We start from the raw sequence: 16025 nt of genomic DNA, 5'->3' as shown, positions 1-16025 counted from the left end.
TTTTAGAATTCTGTTTGATTGGATTGTTACGTTAGTATCTTGCGCACTTTTAGAATTCTTTTTGATTGGATTGTTACGTTAGTATCTTGCGCACTTTTTTAGAATTCTCTTTGATTGGATTGTTACGTTAGTATCTTGTGCACTTTTAGAATTCTTTTGTTTGGTCTGTTACGTTAGTATATCGTGCGCTTTAAGAATTCTCTTTGATTGGATTGTTACGTGTTAGTATCTCGCTCACTTTTATAGTTTTCTTTGATTGGATTGTTACGTTAGTATCTCGCTCACTTTTATAATTTTCTTTGATTGGATTGTTACGTTACTATCTCGCGCACTTTTAGAATTCTCTTTGATGGGATTGTTACGTGTTAGTATCTCGCTCACTTTTATAATTTTCTTTGATTGGATTGTTAAGTTAGTAGCTCGCGCACTTTTAGAATTCTCTTTGATGGGATTGTTACGTTACTCTCTCGCGCACTTTTAAAATTGTCTTTGATGGGATTGTTACGTTAGTATCTCGCGCACTTTTAAAATTCTCTTTGATGGGATTGTGACGTTACTATCTCGTGCACTTTTAGAATTCTCTTTGATGGGATTGTTAAGTTACTATCTCGCGTACTTTTAGAATTCTCTTTGATGGGATTGTTACGTTACTATCCCGCGCACTTTTAGAATTCTCTTTGATTGGATTGTTACGTTAGGATCTCGCGTTCTTATAGAATTCTCTTTGATGGGATTGTTGCGTTAGGATCTCGCGCTCTTTTAGAATTCTCTTTGATTGGATTGTTACGTTAGGATCTCGCGCTCTTTTAGAATTCTCTTTGATTGGATTGTTGCGTTAGTATCTCGTCCACTTTTAGAATTCTCTTTGATTGGATTGTTACATTAGTAAGTGGGTCATGTTGCCTCAGTGAGGAATTTTCTTTATTGACATAGCTAAGCCCCACTCACTTAGCCAAATAAAAAAAAATGCATGTAAACGATAGGATTTTGTTTGCATTCAACAAAGTATCATGCAATTTGAAAGTTAACGTTAAGATTGAATAGTGAGATTTTATTTTCTTGTTTCTGTTCCTGGATTCAAATATCTACGTACTGGACAGTAATGAACACGGTCAACGTATCTGACTAAAATTAGTAGATGTTATTTTTTTTAACATTCTTTAGAGTTTCCAAAGTAATTAAGGCTTGCGTAAGCGTAATTTATCTCACCAAGGGGTTCAAAACCCTTCAACCACCTCCCGCTCTCTAGAACAGTTACCTCAATTTAATTCTAGTTCTTAGGGTAAACTATCTCATTCGCCCATAATCTCGTGGGTACTTAGTTTCGCGATTTTGTCGAGAAAATGTAAACTGTTGAAGGTAAATTCCATCGTCCTGGAACTGTTAATGTCCGCGGACAAGCATCTGTGCATATTGTCGCACCAAATATAGGCCATCGTTCATATATTTAGACAGTTGGCTATTCTGTATTGTAAAACAGATTACAAGTTTACTAAGAATTTCAGGGGAGACGAATGGTAAGTGTAATTACAGTTGAACGTATAGTTGTGTAATTTTGTTTGAAAGGTTCCCTTGATTTTCGCAAGAGCATTGCTGCGTGGATTAGTCGAGAGAAACGAGTAAACCCATTTCTTTTATTTACCTAGTAAGAACTCTCTTTTATGGGTTCAGTTTTAAAACATGCGTATTAATGTCATAATTTTATAATGTTTCAATGTTGTTCATTCGAGGTTCTCTCTTCCTAGAGTTCATGAAGGATGACCAACTCACGAAACCAAGGATAAATGTCAACACCCACCACGCCCATCTCTTGAAGGAAGTTTTTAAGTGGTTGTAAAAACTGTCTACCTCGCGGTAACGACATCTTGCTATACGCATGTGTCTTAAGACAGATGTTTGGTTACAAAAATGCATGCGTTTGAAATAAAAGTCACTACCACAAGTTAGACAACTTTTAAAAAGAATTAAAAAAATGGACCCCAGAGGTGGGTGTGGTGGGGGAGGCTGGATGGAGAAAAAAAAACTGTATCAAATAATTGTAATATTACTGTATTATATGATTGTTAGAGAAAGATTGTAATATTACCATTGTAATAGATATTAAAAGATTGTATGGTAATCATTTACTGTAGTGCTAGTATATTAAAAGATGTTTGTACCCCTTATGAAAACTGACCAAATGTGGCGGGTATGGGGAGAGGTGGTGGACGGGTAGATAAGTGTTATAAACTTTCTAATAGAGGGGGGTGTGGTGGGAGTGTGGCGGGGGATGGTGGACGGATCGACCCCCAATTTTTCATTTTATTCCCTGAATTGGGAGTCGATCCAATTCTGATTTCTTTCCAAGATTTATATTTGTCGCTGGTATAATTCTTAAGGTGATCGTGATCCTTGGTATCAGCTTTGGGTGGTCGAAGAAACCTGCAAAACAGGGAAATGAAATTAAGACCAAGAATTTGAGCCAAAGAACGTTACCCGCCTTCATACTTTGTCGGACTTTTACCCAAAGGATGACAAACGAACTTTTCCGGCCGAAAAACAAACCTCCACAAGCTTCTGTTCAACTAGGCACTCAAAGACTTGGAAAAATGTCCAATTCAGAAATACAATGAACCCGCACGTGTCCTGAATAAACCTTCATCACAAGGGCGACACAAATTTTTCCTGTCAAAAGACCATGAAAAACCTCTACGAACGTTACACAAGTTTTCACTCATATGAACAACAAAGCTACACTCACCAGAATAAAAAATAATCTCGTCTCTCTTGATCTTCTACACTTGTGATCTTTCAGGCAGCTGAAAGCGGAAACGTAAGCGATAATTATATACATAAAAATTAGCAGTCGTAATAATTTACTGGTCAGACCATTTATGGAACATCGTAACAGAAATACACAAGTTTCTGTTCAACTATACCACAAAAAATACACCCATTAAATCTAAACTTTTAACCATAACTTTCCGGCATCTTACAGATCAGGAAAACGAAACGATAACATTTTTTGACCTCTAATTTCGGTTAAATAATTTGTTTGCACTTGAGCAACACAAAGCAATGAAGATGAAATTTCAGGACCACCGCTTACAAACTTAAACTTATCAATTAAATTTAAAATAAAGAAATATCTTGGCAGTTCTAATAGTTTATTTGTCACGTCATTTCTCTTTTTTGCGTAATCTGAAATATTTGAAATACAACTGAAGAATCGACAAATTTAGAGATAAAATTAAAACAATTTTCCGACGAAATCTAAAAGATTGACTTTGGTGCATTTCGTTTTAACTCGAGCGAAAGACCAAGTAACTACCTACCGTTTTCAGGGGGTATGAACTGTAATTTTTTGGTACGACAGATCGTCTCTTACCCTTGAAAAAGGAGATAAAAATTCAGATCTTCCCCAAAGCAACTCATCCACCAAAAGCAAATTTTTAGAGGTGAAAGACAGCCGAAATCTTGCGTCAAATCACATCCCCCATCAATCTTTGTTCTACAATCGTAAACACATCATGTTACTAAATAAGAACACTGTACGAAACCAGTTTCACTTAACTGTACAAGTGTAAAAACCCCAATTCTAATGCTGTCGAAGCTATCAGAGTAAATGTTTAAGTTTTCCAAGATAGAGTGAAAATACTTTTGGCAGGTTTTTTATTTTTCTCTAGCAATCTGAAGTAAACTACATAACACAAATATATTTAATCACCTGAGGAATACGAGTCCTGAACGCGATAGTTTGGAATGTTAGCAAATTCCTCCTTCCTTTCCACGCTGATACTTTCTTGGACCTTTCATTTCCTTCTTTCCTTCTCTTACAGTCTGAAGGAAACTTTAAAACACACAGAAAAAAATTGCAGGTATTTTTCCATCATATGTAACTGGCAATAAATTAATAAAATATCAGTCACTGCCAAACCTGTTTAAGTGTTCTGTTTAAGATTAATTAACAACACAGTAAATATTTAAAAAAAACAACAACAACAAAAAACTAGAAGAGCTAACGAAATAACAACGATTTCTGTTCTCGACGTTCAACAATAACACATCAGTTATACTCACCATTCTCTTCTCCCTTGACTGTCATTTTAAACTTGAGATTTTTGCGTTACCGTCTGAAAGAAAGAACAATAATAATAACAATAATTTTACACCAGCGGCAATCAGAATAAAACAAACTAACTGTACATCGTTTGCCTGCACCTTAAAATAGAAATCTATGTAAACCAAGATGGCGATGGCAACCATAACGCGATGAAACAAAAGGATTGAATCAGCACGCTAATAGGTCAGCAGGAACCCCGACGGCAAATTGTGAACGCATCTTCTTAGAAGTAGACGACACCTTCAAATAAAAGCTGAATGGGAAGACGGTAGTTTCAAGCCGTATGTCTCACTAACTTTTAAAAAATTGCAGTTTTTGGCTTGAAATAAAAGAAAACAAATTTAACAGCAGTAATAGCTGCAAAAAAAAAGTTACCGGTCTCCGTCACCAAAGAGAAGTAAAATTATAACTGATCAAAAATAATATTCTCTTCATTGTTTAACGGTTGACATAGGACGCAAACGCGCCTCGCTGCTAGGTAAGCAGGACTTAGGTTTAGAAATTAACTATTCCGTTCAAAAAAATTTGTGGCATTTGATTTCCCTTTTTATCATAATTTTTTTTCGGAAGGAAGAAGAATCCATATCACTTTGTTAGAAGCTAAACTAAAGTAAATTCGGAAAATTCCACTCCACGATTTATAAGCAAAAGCCAGATCCACAACCAGAAAAAGCCGGTCATTTAATTATAGTAATTATGTCATTTCGCGAACGTGCCATTCTGAACATGGTTGATTTACAACCGAAAAAGCCCCAAAAGTTACAGTTCTATATCAGAGCCCGATAAGGGTAGTGATCTTTTCAAAACTTATTGTATTGTTAAGTTTTCCGATCAGTTTTACTTGTTTCATATCTAAAGACTTCAGGAGTAATGGGCTCCTGTAGACTTTAAATAGCTTTTTTATGCTAAATAGATCTGTACACTCTAAGTATAGACAGATGTTTTAGTAGTAGAGGACTTTATTTGCGCATGCGCAGACGAAATGCCCCTCTACTCCCAAATCTTATATAAATTATATGGTTAGAGTTTTAGTAGCCAATCCGCAGCCAGAGGAAGGTATTTGTCATAGCTGACCGAGGTAGCTGATTGGCTACTACCCCAGATCTCAATCTCGATCTCGATATTTTTTTGTTTGTCTGAATCCTGCCGAGGGGACCTTAAATACACAGTTTTCATGAATATTTTAGGACAGTTCCTTGATTTGAATATATATGACTTTCATAAATTCTTAACCGTCAGTTCCGTGATTGTTTGCCGGAGAGTCAAAATAGTTGCGACCAGTAATTTCGAAGGGGTAAACGAAGAAGTTTGCAAAATTGAGAGAGAAATACGCTCAGACTCAAAAGGACTCTGGTTGCAAAATGTCAGATTCTACTAGAAGTTGGGTAAATGGTGTCACTCTCACCGAGAGCGTAAAAGAAAAAATAAGAGCCAAGCACATGCAACCAGGAGTACAAGGAAAAAGCCTTTTCCTTCCGTTCGACGAAAGCGTCACCTGGAATCTGGTTAAAGATACATTTATGCATCCTGATGTCGTAAAACCTCACAACTCGGATGATAAGAAGGAGGTTCTACAAAAACAATTTCCTTCACAAGTTGGCAATCTTGGATGTAATGGAGCTGGGTGTTTTTGTGTGACCGTTATCTTCCACAAGGTGGATCAAAGAATAATTACTGCCTATCCAACGTGATAAATTGACAAATATCTTTTATATATATTGGAAAAAAAATTGGTTTTCTGAAGTTCGCAAATAATTGTAATGACGATATTATTATGCTTCCTATTTAAGTTTTTAGTCACATTGTGATACCTTCGTTCACGTGTAGTGTGTCACGTGACTTGTGATGTCAACAAACCCCTAAACGCACAGGTGTTCAAACTTCGGCTTTGGAGCAATAGCAATAGCAATATTGATCAGGGCGAAAACGTTTCAATGACGTCAAAAAAATACTAAGAAAGCTACGTGCGTCATTGTTCCTATCATAAAACAGCTCTCAAAAAAGTTTCCTTCTGACCCATCAGCAAACGCTTGCGAATCAAGAAAAACAAAAAGGAGAATAATTTTATGTTATCAAGGTAAAAAAGCGTCCATTTTATTTTCACTTGTCTACTATCTTTCGCAAAAATCCGGTATAACTGTGCTCCCACCGCATACCTGTACATCGTCGTGTTGTGTTTATTCGCGATATTTTCAGCTGTTTCGGGCCAAGATTCATGTAGTGTTGGACCTTGTTATCCTTCTCCTTCAAAGCATTTTAATGTTACGGCGAATTCGACTTGCAGTAATCCGTCAGAGCCATACAGCGTTAACTTGGATTGCACTAACTAATGTCTCTTGAAATATCACAGGTTCTGCTTTGATCAGATCGAAAAGAAAACGAATGGTCGAGAAAAAGTCAAATTTCACGACATGTTTGTTTCTTCAACAGAGTGCAGATTGAGGGAATTGTAGCTTGGCAACATTGAATATCAAATTTTAGCACCAGAATCACTATTTCTCTTAGTCGGGCGAGGAAGTATTGTGAGTCGCAAGGCTTAAATTCACTGCACGTAGGAATGGAAATGAAATAGTGGCGCTGATTCCCAAACTACTGCTCTGAGCTTATTTCATATCAGTCTGTTAGTCAATTGACCAAGCAGAAAGTCCGTCATTTTCCTCAGAAAACCCATTTAAACAATTAAGCACAGCTGATTTGCTGATTGTTTCAATAAACCTTGGAATTTCCAAATGAATGTGTCTATTCATTCAAAAACCATCACGTGTTTCTTGAGAGGGACAAGCTTCAGCCCATCATCAGGTCTCTCAAGTTTGGGGTTTCAGCATTTAAAAGTCATAATTAGCTTAAAGTTGAGTAAATAAGCTTATTGTTCCCTTCCTACCAGAGAACCCTTTTATCTATATTTTCTTTGATTGATCCTTGTAATACATCCTCAATGTGTAAAATAAACCATGATTCTATTAATCCACAGTTTATATGTATGATATTCATTTACTCACAATCATTCAAAAAGAAACCTTGTGATAGAAACAATAGTCTGGTGGTCTGGAGCCCAGAACTCTAGGTCAATTGTCCTATAATGATATTATCCAAGAAAATACATTTTACTCACACATTGCACTCAGGATGAATAAAAAGAGTACAGGGAAAATGTCAAGGAAAGCTCTGACAGAGTGCTAAGGCAACCCGGCTGTGCTCTGGCAGAATGGGCAATCTGACTTATAAGCCAACTTAGCTCTTTGTTACCTACTTGTGATGTTGCACCACCTTATAAGCATACTTCTTCTGCATGAAAGGTTGTTCATACAGCTGAGTTGAGTTGCACCTCTGATATTGTTAAGTAAACATTCTTTTCAGACAACTTTAAACCCTTGCAAGTGGTTATTAAGAATATATATTTCTACCCAAATATCGAAGAACAGGTTGTACAATTCCCATCAAAACTCAGTGTACCTTCATTTATCAGAAGTTCTACTCCAATTCTAATAGGCAATTTTTGGAATGATATGCTAATGGAAAAAAAAATAAGATTGCCATTTTAACTTAATTTATTTATCCAGTAATCAATTATGTACCTTGCTAGCCCAATAACCATTGTTACTCAGTCAAGTCTAACCTGATAATATTTCATAACTGAGAATGCCAGCTGCTAGCTGCCCATCATTAAATGGAAGTCCCCTTCCTATGTAGGCATAACTTATAAGAACCTGAAAATAAAAGATAAGAAATAATTGGAAAGAAAGGATTTCAAACTAAACTATATCATTCTTCGTTCAGTTAATTAAAGTCAGAAAGTCTCTGATCCAGAGAATACTACATGGTGAAGTGGATAAAAGTTTAATCTTTGAGTATAGATAGTAGTCTCTAACAAAGGAGCATGGAAAACAAGTGAGATATATCACCAACCCATGAACACAACCCTGTATCCAAATGCTGACATGAGTTGTTCTCTTCCTTGTATAGATATATTTCAGTTAATATCTAAATGTGACAATTTTGAAAAACAAATGTTTCAATCAAAGATTAAATCCACATCAACTCAGCTCAGGGTAATTCTACAAGTTCTCCAACCAGTGTACCTGCAAATGTCAATTCAAGTAGCTTTCACTACTTGGTTCAGGCAATCTGTCACTGGTTAATATTTTTTACATTTCAATCAAGAACTCTCATTAGAAACTCACCCCAGACAATGAGCCAGAATCACAAAGGAACTATGTAATATGCAATATGCGCATAGATACATGCATCTCCATGAGCCAGATGAGAAAGTTTCAAATGTGTCCAGAGAAAGCTGAATTTGAAAATGATCTCCATTCCTGTTCTAAAAAAAAGATGGATAACAGTAAATAAATATGAATAGAAATGATAAATTGGCAAAAAAAAAAAGACTTAGGGTGAAACCTCATAATATTAACTCTTCAAGGAATGATGAATGACATAACAAATGTTTTTGAAGGATGAAAACCAACTCTCTCACACTCTTCAAAGATGTCTGTAGGTCAGAATTCAATCAATTGTGTGTGTGTGTGAAAATGGAAAATTCTCTAGGGTAATTGGACTGTGTCACACTCTGTTATTCAACCCAAACATTTAAGATATCCACTCTCAAGAAATATGTGATACTCTAAATTTTACTCACCAACCCCACAGTGATGAAGCTGGTTACCATGACAACATTGTTACCTTCACAAATGTCATGTGCAATGAAGAGGTAAATTCACCCTGCACAAAAGTGGATTCATGTTTTTAAAAGAGGGAAATTCTTGTATTTCATCAATTGTCACCATCCATTCAGGATAAAGAAGGTATGGTACAATAATTGAGCCATGACATCTTGTCACTTAAATAGTTATATAGACCCCAGCTTAAAATTTATACCACAGTAAATAAAAAAAATGCAAGAAAAATTGATACACAGATCCACTTAACCCTTTGACTCCCAGATCAAATTTGTACTTCTCCTTACTGTCCACCAAAAAATTCTTATAATGTTAGTTCAGAGAATTTAGTATTGGATCAACTTATTATCCCCAAATTGATATTTTTATTTATTCTCATCACTTATCTGGTTGATATTTTATTGATATTGTAAGGAGAAATCCTGTGCTGGCACACATGGGAGTTAGAGGGTTAACCAATGCTGAGAAATGAAATCTAAAATTTTGAAAAAAACAAAAAACAAAAACAGCCCCATATGTTATGCCGCTAGTGAGAAAAACATAAGTAGATAAAACCAATGTCAGACTGTCAATAACAAGACTTCCACTGAAATAAAATTTGCATTATGTACAGAATACATTTTGATGAATTGTTCCTTGCTGCTGGTAGAAAACATTTTTGGTGAAATAAATTTTAAATCATGATTGCCATTTGGAGAAGGATCTATTCAAACCAGGTTGAGTGTAGTTGGTTCTGATAAAATATATTTTTGTCAATTGCAGAAGTTAATCTTTAACTAGGTCCATTAAATGGAATGTTTTTCATTTGATGATATTAAGACTAGTTTTTCAAAATTAAATTCACTAATAAAGCCAGTCTTAAAAATGACTTGAATGTGTGTAAAACTACCAATTATGGACTGAGGGTAAACTTTGGTTTACATGTTTCACTATAATAAATATAGTAGCATTTATCATCCAACTGCACAAAGTAGAGTACAAATAACATGGAAATAGAGTACAAATATCATGAGATGTTGTATGGTTATTTGGACAGTTGGTTATTTTGTACTTTAAAAACCCCTTTGACAGGTTGGCTACACTTGCCTTCTCTAGTGCGGTATTTAACAACTGTACCATTGTTCGTGGTTCATAGCCTTCAGCTCCTCATTCCTGATGTGAAACTGGGAAGAATAAATGACATCTTCTGTTGTCTAATTTGCGCATATTATTATTATCTAAAACTTAAATATCTCAAAAACTGACCAAGATATTTTGAGAATCATATTGTTATTGCAAGCAGTCACATTCCCTTACGTAAAGCCAAGGTTAGAAAAAATTCACTACCTTGGATGAACAGTGAGATCCGGAAAGAGATGAATAAGAGATATAAACTTCTGAAAGCCTGTGATGGCACACCCGCTACTAATAAACTCTGGGTTGATTACAAATCCTCTAGGAACAAAGTATCTAAGATGCTACGACGTGCTGAAGCTCAATATTGGAAAAAGAAATTTACAGAGACCAAGGACTCAAAATCTTTCTGGAAAACTGTGAACGAGGCCACTGGAAAACCTAAGAATAAACATATTGGCCCCCTCAGAGATGCTGAAAATAAGGAAATCACAAATGACTACGAGAAAGCTGAACTGATTAACTCTTACTTCATAAATATTGGCAAGGAACTAGCTGAAAAATTCCCCGAAGCTGATGAACCCCATCAATTCATGTACAGAGTTACCCCCACTGTGCAGGTCTTGGAGGTCAACATCAACAAACTCAAAACTGATATCAAGACAATTAAAATTAACAAAGCATCTGGTCCTGATGGCATCTCTTCTCGTAGCTTAGCTATTGCAGGAACATCCGCCCTAGAGGGCATTGTAACTGTTTTCAAGAGCAGCATGGCTCAGTCCAGCTTCCCTAACACATGGAAGATTGCAAAAGTTAATGCAATCTTTAAAAAGGAAACCCAGCAGATGCTTCAAATTATAGGCCAATATCACTTTTAAGTATCCCCAGCAAGCTGCTCGAAAGCCAGATCTGCAACATAATTGATACCCATCTGAACAGCTGTGGCATAAAAAGCTGTAAACAGTGGGGGTTTAGCAAGGGACTATCGACTGAAGGAATGCTTACCTCTATGACTGAAGGATGGAAGACAGCAATTGACAATGGTCTGACAGTTGGAGCAGTCTTTATTGACTTCCAGAAAGCTTTTGACACTGTCCCCCATTATATTTTATCGCATAAACTACACGCCATTGGAATATCAGGATCTCTTCATGAATGGCTAATGAGCTATCTTACTGATAGATGTCAATTTGCTGAAGTTAATAATTGCAGGTCGGTCACTGACTATGTGCGATATGGAGTCCCTCAAGGCTCGCTTCTTGGCCCCCGGCTCTACACCATATATGTTAATGATCTCCCTGACCACATCGACTCGGGAGATCTATACATGTATGCAGATGACACTACAGTTTACTGTATTGGACCAAATGTTGACCAGGTTATGTTGTCACTAAATAAATCATTGGAGCAAGTTCTCCTGTGGAGCATTAAGAATCAGCTAACCATCCACCCAATTAAAACTGAAGCAATGATACTAAGTAAAACCTCTTTTGTTGGGCCTATACCTCCCCTCCACTTTAACACTGGCCATATCGACCTGGTTAATTACACCACTTGTCTTGGAGTTAAAATTGACAATAAGCTGACATGGTCTGTGCACATTGACTCAGTGAAGAAATCTTTTACGCAGAAGGTTGGAGCGTTGAAGAGAATGAGAATCCTTCCGAAGAAGGTTCTCGAGGAAATATACTTTAAAACAATTATCCCCAGTGTAACGTATGGAATTTCGGTATGGGGAAATTGTTCTCCTTCCGCACTGAACTCTCTAAACCATATTCATGCAAGAGCAGCTCGTATTGTGAATAACCTCGACTCAACGATGGCAGATGACACATGTCTCATGAAATCCGACTGGCTGCCCATCTCTTACTTCTATAAAAAATCTGTACTGTTTCTCTTGCACAAAGTATATTTTGGAACAACGACCCAGTCGATATGTGAACTGTTTTCTAAAAGAGTTTCTTCTAGATCTTCTCGTGTTCCTAACCAATTTAATGTCATTAGATTTAGATCAGAGACCGGCAGGAACTCCCTACGATACAGAGGTCCTGTTATTTGGAATTTTGTAAATAGATTAGTTAAAGTACCCGAAAGTTTTTATTCTTTTAAACAAATTTTACGCAAACATGTTAAGACTATTGACAATTTTTCATTTGAGAAAGAGGCAACAGTAGTTGCCAACAGAAAGGACCATTTCATTTACTTTTAGATTTATATGTTAGTCTTAGTGAACACCATTTTATTTGTATATAGTAGTTCTAAGTTATTATTGCAATTTTTATATATATGTAATTCTTAATATTTAGTATAGTAGGTCCACATCAGCCCTTTGGCTGCCTTTCACACAACCTACTTATCAAATAAAGAATGTATGTATGTTGCTAGATATCACCTCTTCTCTAAACAAGGCTATATAGAATATCTTAACCAGATGTCGTTCTTATCAACTCGGTCAAATAACTGTGGAAGTAAGCAGTAACTAGCGAGAGCAACATGGCGCCTTAGGAGAAACTGAAGCTTACCTCGACACTGAGAGCGCAGCATGTGGGCTGTGCGTATGAGCTATAATAGCCATTCGTCCATTTCTATATTTCGCAGGCAGCTATCGAAGATATTTTCCTACGATTCTGCTGTATTCCTCCAGTCTTTCGCCGCCATGCTGAATTCATTAAGTTGTTCTCAGTCTCTCTCTTTCATCACCAAAGAGGGACGAGATGGACAAGGTGAGGACTGTGGATAATATTCATTTCCATGTGACGTCACCAGCAACTCAAATCTACTTGCGAGTCTATTTTCGTCAGCCGTGAGCGGTGTTTAATTGCTACCTAAAACGTTGCGACAAGGTTGGTTTGTCAACACAAATTTTCAGTAACCTAGAAAACCGAGTACCGTCATGATTCGATTTATCGCCTGGGGCGCTTCATTTTTTATGGTATCTCCTGGAGCCTATTACTTGGGCTCCTGGTACCTCTAGAAGGATGCTTATTCGAAACAGGGCGCTTATTAGGGACAGGGCGCTTATTTTTGAGAAACAGCAGAATGTGCAAAAAAAAAGTTCTGATGTCTATCTAAAAAGGAACAATAACAAATGTACAGTTTATATTCAAATATCAATGATAGGACTGTACTCTTTCGTTGCTATTACTAAAACAGAATAGGGGCCCTTATCACATGGGGAGTGCTTACGTAACAGGGGCACTTATTGAAACGAGGGCGCCAAATTGAGTCGTTACGGTAACTTCTGCATTGCACATGAGACACTTTTTTTCACTGGGCTCCACAAATTTTCATTACGTGAGGAGAATTTCGAAAAGGATTAGATAATCAGAGAAAACAGAAAAACGTTATCTCGGAAAAAATATTCTCCGTTCTTCCTCTCCTGAATTATTGCAATTATAATGGCGGCCTGATCTCAGCTTCAATAACTTATTGTGAGCAAGCTTCGTCTTTTTATCCCTCTTGCTGCTACTTGAATTCCAGCCAGCTATTGGAAAAAAAGAATTTTTAAATCTAAAAGTTCTACAAGGAAATTGGTAAAATTTTTCCTTGATCCAAAATGAAAATACGGTGTTATCTCGCAGAGCTGGTTACCAACTTTGCGGCTTGATTTGGAACACTGCATGTCCAATTAAGTAGAATCGCAATCATGACGTTGTTCTTTCATCATTCCTGTCTTTATTTTTTTTAACACAAAACGAGATTATACGAGAGTAAGTTGTATTTGAATTTTCAGTATTACCCCACTTACGCATATGGCAATCTTACAACGTGAAAACCTTCAGAAACTTGGAATGTCCATTTTCGAGTAAAGACAAAGAGATGATTAAAATTCTCGTAAAGCTCCCAAATGTTAGTCGTCAAAAGAGGAAAGACTGCCAGAACACTCAGGAATACAGGTTGAATAACTGCTCAAAAGCAATGTTCACTCCTCATGTACCTTTTCTCTAGAGAGATGTTTCAATGGCTTCTCATCAAGATGATGTACGTTTAAACAGAAACATATTCCAAATCGGACACTTCTTGATTGGAAGGAAGGTGAAGGGCACCACTTGGTCGAATAATTAAGAAATACAACGAGGTATCTCTAAGGAGCCCTCGATTTTTTTTTACTGAGCGAAATAAAAAATACTATTCTCGCCCGAAAAAGCGCATGTTTTCGTTACCGATGGATCCAGTAGCTAATTCTGACATTAGATAATTGAATTAAATCAATAAGATCGAAAACAATCGAAATGACTCACAACAGTGTTAGGTTTGCTCCTAAACTCGAATATTTTTGTGTTCAACGATGCTTAGTATTTGCTCTTAAAAAAATGTTGTGAAATGGAAATTCAAATGTTAAAGGTAAAAGTCGATTGGAAGAACTTAAGAATGTTGCGAGGTGTTTACGGTCTCACTTTGCGTGTTAAAGGTGAAGATCGATTTTTGGAAGAACTGAAGTAAATTCCGAGGTGTTTTTGGTCTCACTCATTATAGGCCAGTAACCACAAAATAAACCCCGCTGATTCATCATTTAGGAAGACATACATCACCAGAAATAATTGTTTTAATCATAAAAGAGTGACTTTGGGTGAACAGGATAAAATCTTAAGCCATTTCGGTATACCGTCAGTCTTTGCACTTTGGGACGACTTACGAACTTACGAACTTCCATGCAAGGATGATATCGTAGAATGTTATAGGCTAGAGGCTAGAACCCATAGGGTACAAAATTGTACCATTTTAGTATAATTGTTCGGGTGATTATAGAAATGCACGCTCTCTGATGGGTCAAGGATTGCGTCATATCTCGCTATAATCACCTCGAGGGAGGTGAGTATAGCAGGGGCGCTAAATTTTAAAATGGCTGCCTCACGTTTTGTCAACCTTTCCGACGAAGTGATAAACGCGATAGGAGAAAATTCAATTGCGAAGGGCTCAAGAGATGCCACTGAGTTTGGCGAAACACCTCTCAAAAGAAAGATATGAAGTTTTTGCTGATCATATTAAATAAACCTGCTAAAACTCCTTGCTTATCTTGATTCAAGTAATCACTACAATTGTAACAAAATATGTGCAATGCTCTCTTTAGTTGCAGAATTTGCAACAGAATTCTAAAGGACCTGAGCAGTTATACTAAAAAAATATTTATCTCAGGCTCATTGTAGAATAGTCCCCTCGACTTCGACTTCGTCTCAGGTATTATTCAACAATCAAGCCTGAGGCGGATAATTGTTAAATAGAGGAAGGGCCACTGCGGCCTCTTGTTTGTTCATACGCCAAGGTTACAGAGTAGATGTTAATTTTATTTTAATGCAGTAAATTTCAACAGTTTTACACTTATTACCAATTTCTTCTGTGTGTGTGTGATTATATCACTTGTTCTAAGCCAATAGACATGCTGAAATTTCTGCACGAAAACTGTTTTCCGCTGAATATGGTGAGTTATGGCAAAATAATGACAGCTAATGACCTTGTTCAACTCAAAACCTAGTCAGCGACCCCCATACTTTTATCTCATAATTTCACAAGTTTTAGTTCAAAATCTTAAGTTTTTAGTTTTAGAGGCAAATACAACACAGTAAATACCAACAGTATCAATATTGTTATAACCATACACGACAACAGAAATACAGAAGAGGACAACATTGCAAAAACACATTGAGCGTTCTCAGGACCAGGAGGAAGAGAGACTGGGAACGAGTTTAAGCGATAGTCACCGGGCGAACAACTTTATTAGGCTCCCAGACTCGGTTTCCAGCCACTAATAGCCCACTATTAGTGGCTGGAAATGAGCCCACCCGTTCCTTATCGGGGGTATAGAAGACTGCATTCCCGACAAAAGCGTTGGAAATCGAACTTGCTAGTCTCCTTCTCAGACGTTATTTGGACAGTCACGCAACGCTCCTCTGAGAAAACGTTTTCTCAGGGACGTCACGTAAAATCTTATCTAGTTTGTGTTGAAATACATCAAAATACATTTATGTGACACACAATCACCGGCTACACAGGCTACGAGATTTTCATCGAGTTTTTAAACTGAATGAAATTAAAATTAAAAACCACAGTACAGAATATTGTCGAAAATTTAAGTAATTTTGGCCCGCCGGTTACTTTGCCTGTTGGGTAACAATTTGACTCCCTCCATCATA

General features: G+C 36.8%; 1 long non-coding RNA gene across 3 annotated transcripts; it reads right to left on the bottom strand.

Moving 5' to 3' along the window:
* Positions 1–1056: 1056 nt before the first annotated feature.
* On the bottom strand, positions 1057–12576 carry LOC131796027 (uncharacterized). Of its 3 annotated transcripts, XR_009341073.2 has the most exons (10): positions 12417–12576; positions 9868–9944; positions 8742–8824; positions 8284–8423; positions 7719–7809; positions 4060–4112; positions 3707–3829; positions 3315–3368; positions 2741–2798; positions 1057–2421 (listed from the first exon to the last, which is right to left on the bottom strand). It is a non-coding gene; the product is annotated as an uncharacterized lncRNA (long non-coding RNA). The 3 variants fall into 3 exon arrangements; XR_010717226.1 differs by lacking the exon at positions 8742–8824; XR_010717227.1 differs by lacking the exon at positions 8742–8824 and having other exon boundaries at positions 8284–8418.
* Between the last annotated feature and the right edge of the window lie 3449 nt (positions 12577–16025).

This window comes from Pocillopora verrucosa, chromosome 4 (assembly GCF_036669915.1).
Source record: "Pocillopora verrucosa isolate sample1 chromosome 4, ASM3666991v2, whole genome shotgun sequence".
Taxonomy (NCBI): Eukaryota; Metazoa; Cnidaria; class Anthozoa; order Scleractinia; family Pocilloporidae; genus Pocillopora; species Pocillopora verrucosa.
Note: the sequence above shows the minus strand (reverse complement) of the source record. Positions and strands in the feature narration are given on the sequence as shown.